This window comes from Phyllobates terribilis, unplaced genomic scaffold, assembly GCF_046119375.1.
Source record: "Phyllobates terribilis strain yellow unplaced genomic scaffold, ASM4611937v1 Scaffold_7__3_contigs__length_470593459, whole genome shotgun sequence".
NCBI classification, from domain to species: Eukaryota; Metazoa; Chordata; class Amphibia; order Anura; family Dendrobatidae; genus Phyllobates; species Phyllobates terribilis.
Window position 1 is genome coordinate 16,118,240 of NW_027362767.1, and position 6,000 is coordinate 16,124,239.

Consider the following 6,000-nt stretch of genomic DNA (forward strand, 5'->3'; position numbering starts at 1 on the left):
TGCATTATACTCCACAGGGGACCCTGGTTTTACAGATTTCTGCTGCCTTCACCATAGCCAAGAGCAGAGATAATATATTACCTTATTGTAGGATTATACACTAACATGTCCCTGTGTACATTACAGCTGTGTTAAAAAAACAAAAAAAAAATGAGATAAGGCGACAGCCTCTCCCCTTCCCCCTCCCTGGCGATGATCGCACAGTGAGCAGCATTCATGGCTTCCATTCAGGCATCAGCAGAACCTGCAGGGAGGGCGAGTATAAGAGCATTTTTGCATCTGAAATCACAGTGAAAAAAAAAAAAAGAAATATGAAGCATTTCCCACCTTTGGTTCCTAGAGGGAGGGCTTACAATGTTTTGGTCCCTAGAGGGGGGGCTTACAATGTTTTGGTCCCTAGAGGGAGGGCTTACAATGTTTTGGTTCCTAGAGGGAGGGCTTGCAATGTTTTGGTCCCTAGAGGGAGGGCTTACAATGTTTTGGTTCCTAGAGGGAGGGCTTGCAATGTTTTGGTTCCTAGAGGGAGGGCTTGCAATGTTTTGGTTCCTAGAGGGAGGGCTTACAGTGTTTTGGTCCCTAGAGGGGGGGCTTGCAATGTTTTGGTTCCTAGAGGGAGGGCTTACAATGTTTTGGTCCCTAGAGGGGGGGCTTACAATGTTTTGGTCCCTAGAGGGGGGGCTTGCAATGTTTTGGTTCCTAGAGGGAGAGCTTACAATGTTTTGGTTCCTAGAGGGAGGGCTTACAATGTTTTGGTCCCTAGAGGGGGGGCTTACAATGTTTTGGTTCCTAGAGGGAGGGCTTACAATGTTTTGGTTCCTAGAGGGAGGGCTTACAATGTTTTGGTTCCTAGAGGGGGGGCTTACAGTGTTTTGGTTCCTAGAGGGAGGGCTTACAGTGTTTTGGTCCCTAGAGGGGGGGCTTGCAATGTTTTGGTTCCTAGAGGGAGGGCTTACAATGTTTTGGTTCCTAGAGGGAGGGCTTACAGTGTTTTAGTCCCTAGAGGGGGGGCTTACAGTGTTTTAGTCCCTAGAGGGGGGGCTTACAATGTTTTGGTTCCTAGAGGGAGGGCTTACAGTGTTTTGGTCCCTAGAGGGGGGGCTTGCAATGTTTTGGTTCCTAGAGGGAGGGCTTACAATGTTTTGGTTCCTAGAGGGAGGGCTTACAGTGTTTTGGTCCCTAGAGGGAGGGCTTACAGCGTTTTGGTCCCTAGAGGGAGGGCTTACAGTGTTTTAGTCCCTAGAGGGGGGGCTTACAATGTTTTGGTCCCTAGAGAGAGGGCTTACAATATTTTGGTCCATAGAGGGGGGGGCTTACAATGTTTTGGTCCCTAGAGGGGGGGGCTTACAATGTTTTGGTTCCTAGAGGGAGGGCTTACAATGTTTTGGTTCCTAGAGGGAGGGCTTACAGTGTTTTGGTCCCTAGAGGGGGGGGTTTACAATGTTTTGGTCCCTAGAGGGGGGGCTTACAATGTTTTGGTTCCTAGAGGGGGGGCTTACAATGTTTTGGTTCCTAGAGGGAGGGCTTACAGTGTTTTGGTCCCTAGAGGGGGGGCTTGCAATGTTTTGGTTCCTAGAGGGAGGGCTTACAGTGTTTTGGTTCCTAGAGGGAGGGCTTACAGTGTTTTAGTCCCTAGAGTGGGGGCTTACAATGTTTTGGTTCCTAGAGGGAGGGCTTACAGTGTTTTGGTCCCTAGAGAGGGGGGCTTGCAATGTTTTGGTTCCTAGAGGGAGGGCTTACAATGTTTTGGTTCCTAGAGGGGGGGCTTACAATGTTTTGGTTCCTAGAGGGAGGGCTTACAGTGTTTTAGTCCCTAGAGGGGGGGCTTACAATGTTTTGGTCCCTAGAGGGAGGGCTTACAGTGTTTTGGTCCCTAGAGGGAGGGCTTACAGCGTTTTGGTCCCTAGAGGGAGGGCTTACAGTGTTTTAGTCCCTAGAGGGGGGGGCTTACAATGTTTTGGTCCCTAGAGAGAGGGCTTACAATATTTTTGTCCCTAGAGGGGGGGGCTTACAATGTTTTGGTCCCTAGAGGGGGGGCTTACAATGTTTTGGTTCCTAGAGGGAGGGCTTACAATGTTTTGGTTCCTAGAGGGAGGGCTTACAGTGTTTTGGTCCCTAGAGGGGGGGTTTACAATGTTTTGGTCCCTAGAGGGGGGGGCTTACAATGTTTTGGTCCCTAGAGGGGGGGCTTACAATGTTTTGGTTCCTAGAGGGAGGGCTTACAATGTTTTGGTTCCTAGAGGGAGGGCTTACAATGTTTTGGTCCCTAGAGAGAGGGCTTACAATATTTTGGTCCCTAGAGGGGGGGGGCTTACAATGTCTTGGTCCCTAGAGGGGGGCTTACAATGTTTTGGTTCCTAGAGGGAGGGCTTACAGTGTTTTGGTCCCTAGAGGGGGGGGTTACAATGTTTTGGTCCCTAGAGGGGGGGCTTACAATGTTTTGGTCCCTAGAGGGGGGGCTTACAATGTTTTGGTTCCTAGAGGGAGGGCTTGCAATGTTTTGGTTCCTAGAGGGAGGGCTTACAGTGTTTTGGTCCCTAGAGGGGGGGCTTACAATGTTTTGGTCCCTAGAGGGGGGGCTTACAATGTTTTGATTCCTAGAGGGAGGGATTACAGCGTTTTGGTCCCTAGAGGGAGGGCTTACAGTGTTTTGGTCCCTAGAGGGGGGGGTTTACAATGTTTTGGTCCCTAGAGGGAGGGCTTACAATGTTTTGGTCCCTAGAGAGAGGGCTTACAATATTTTGGTCCCTAGAAGGGGGGGCTTACAATGTTTTGGTCCCTAGAGGGGGGGCTTACAATATTTTGGTTCCTAGAGGGAGGGCTTACAATGTTTTGGTCCCTAGAGAGAGGGCTTACAATATTTTGGTCCCTAGAGGGGGGGGGGGCTTACAATGTTTTGGTCCCTAGAGGGGGGGCTTACAATATTTTGGTTCCTAGAGGGAGGGCTTACAATGTTTTGGTCCCTAGAGGGGGGCTTACAATGTTTTGGTTCCTAGCGGGAGGGCTTACAATGTTTTGGTTCCTAGAGGGAGGGCTTACAATGTTTTAGTTCCTAGAGGGAGAGTTTACAATGTTTCTAGTTTGAAAGAAAAAAAATGTGATGCTTCTCCCCGTTTGGTCCGTAGAGGGAGGGCTTACAATGTTTAAAATTGATAGCACACCCCCTGTAACTGATGAAGTATAAATTCAGTGGCCTGAACCCAGAGCATTATCACAAGGTGAGGTGTGTGATGAAACGTTTTGTATAGCTATCCTGCTTGGAATGGAGCCTGCTGCTATTGATGTGGATGGGTGAGGAGAACTGCTACTATCTCTTCAATATGCTGGATTTAGACAGTGGGCAGTTGTAGGACGCCTTGCTATGGATGAATTGCATTCTCTAGTGCAGAGGTCCCTAACTCCAGTCCTCACAAATATATGCTAATCCCTACCTGCAGTTTTGGTTTAGAGCAAAACCTATAAGATTCAGGAACAAGCTGTGCACATGCATTCATTTTTGTTTCTTCACAAAATGTGTCAAAACCTCAGGTTTTTACTGTGCTTTTCAAAGAAATGTCCTGTCAATTCTTACTTGCATTTTTGCTGCAGAAAGCAGATTTTAGAACTCATTGAAATCAATGAGATGGAGCAAAAATGCACATTTGACTTTTGATAACATCAAGCTTCAATGTACTTCCCCCATAGACAGAAAAACACAATAAAAACACAATGCAAAAATGTACTGAAAATATTCCCACCTGTGGTCCATGGAGGGAGTAAGTGCAATGTTTATGTTTAAATGTGAATTCATGGCATGCCCTCTGCATCTGATTGATGTATAAATTCAGTGGTCTGAACACAGAGCATTGTCAGAAGGCTCAGGTGAATCCAGGTAACTGCTGGCATAGTGCACAGCAAGGCAATCTGATCAACGACGATCCACTAGAGAATGAAATCCACCCAATGTACAGAGGCACTGCTGCCCCAAGAAAGATTGAAGAAAACATCCAGCGAGTATTTGTTATTTTATTGCAGGGAAATAGGCTGTGAGATTTTTTTTTTTACAGGCTAGGTTTTATTTTTACATGGTGTGTTTTTTAATACAGATCCCATGGTGTTGTGGATCCGCCGGCTGCTGGGCGCAAGTATGTACATTACCTACCAGTGTCTTACATCTGCCAATATGTATAGCATTTTTTATTCCCTTCTGGGTGTCTATGGGTAAATGACCTTACTTGATGCAAATACGCAGTCACACTGTGACAGTGATACCACATGTAACGGTGTGAAGTCTACCATTTTGTCATGTCTGTAACTTTTTGAGCACTTTATGAATGTGTAAGGCCGTATTCCCTTTGACAATAGTTGCACGGTGCATCACCAGTCTTATACTGCTTTTTTTAGAACATATACCACGAGGACATACCTGACCTGCCCAGTTTGCTCTAAACTATCAGAGCGACTGGACAAACATCTACACGGAGTGAGCATGACCCAGAATTCTGCCGAGGAGAGGAAAGCCGCTACTGCTGATGCAAGGGCCAGAGTTAGAAAAATCACATCCAAAGGGACAAGCATAGACGAGGAGGACATTATGTCTCTTCAAACATTGGCCAACGTAATCCCTTTCCTTAAGGATAGAGGGTTCCTCATAGTCCGGAAGCCAACTGCAGCCAGGTAGGCTCCACTTTTTCGTATCAATGTTTTGGCTATATCACATGACTTTGTATGTTTAAAATATTAGTGTTGAACGATCTGATCGGCCCAAGTTCAGGATGGATCAGGCGCTTTTTTGGCAGAATGGGTTTAAGGTTAGGGCCGATTGTCGGTCAGATTGGGTCGATGCTTTTTGACCCCATCTAACCCAGGATGGCTCATCGCCATTTGATATGCATGTCAGTTAATCAGGTGGCTTTTTATAAATTTACAGTACTGTCCAACTTGAGGAGCAGACTGCAGGTGCCAGCAGCACTGCCCCTGCGGTGGAATTTGAAGTGGTCCAAGAGAGCGAGATGTCCGATAGTGTGTAAGTGTCAGTCAGTCTGTGTCAGTCAGTCAGTCTGTCTGTGTCAGTCAGTCTCTGTCAGTCAGTCAGTCTGTCTGTGTCAGTCAGTCAGTCTGTCTGTGTCAGTCTGTCTGTGTCAGTCAGTCTGTCTGTCTGTGTCACTCTGTCTAACTCACACATAATGCTTCCTCTCCTCGCAGTGCCAGTGCCGTGCATCCCTCTGCTCAGTCAACTCAAGTATCTCCTTCAAGAGAAGAAGACTACCAGAGATCGCCTGTACAGTGAGTATATTGCTTAGTCTTTTCATTAGGATACACTCAGCATTCACAGTTAAAGGGGTTGTCCGGGCTTTTCCTAAAATCTGTGCATGTATCTAGGCTACAAAATGCTGACAGTTTGTAAGTTACACCCTGTTAGTATTTTGGATGGTTACCCAGATATCACAATTCAGCGAGTGTGGAGGACCCCGTATAGAGGCATATTTGTTTTAGAGCCTGGCTGTAACATCATAACTGGTCATTTACACCCAGTCTCCAGCATTTGCTGATTGTCATACTAACTTTTTAGGACTGAGCAAGCGGGTCCAGCCACACCCAAACCAAAAGACTCACCAGTTATTACAGACGAGGAATGGGAAATGGTGATTGTGGGAAGTCCAGTCCGCACGGATCCTCAGGTAATGGATGATGAAGAAGTAGGAGACTTACCAGTGGAGAAGGATTCTAGTGAATGCCAGAGTGATGAAGAGGACGAAGCGTCGTCCGGTGAAGAATACACCCTCTCCTCTGATGAGCTGGAATACGATGTCTGTGAGCAGGAATCCGATGTCTGTGAGCAGGAATCCGCCGTCTCCTCTGAGCAGGAATCCAATGACGGTTCTGATGAGGAGCTGAGGTGCTGAACAGGTGAGGAAATCTGCACCGTCTCTTTTCTCATCTGTTAATTTTTTTTTTATGTAACAAAGTCTGAACTATTGTTCTTGCATCCTACATTATAGAGTACTAAAAAGAAAATGGACT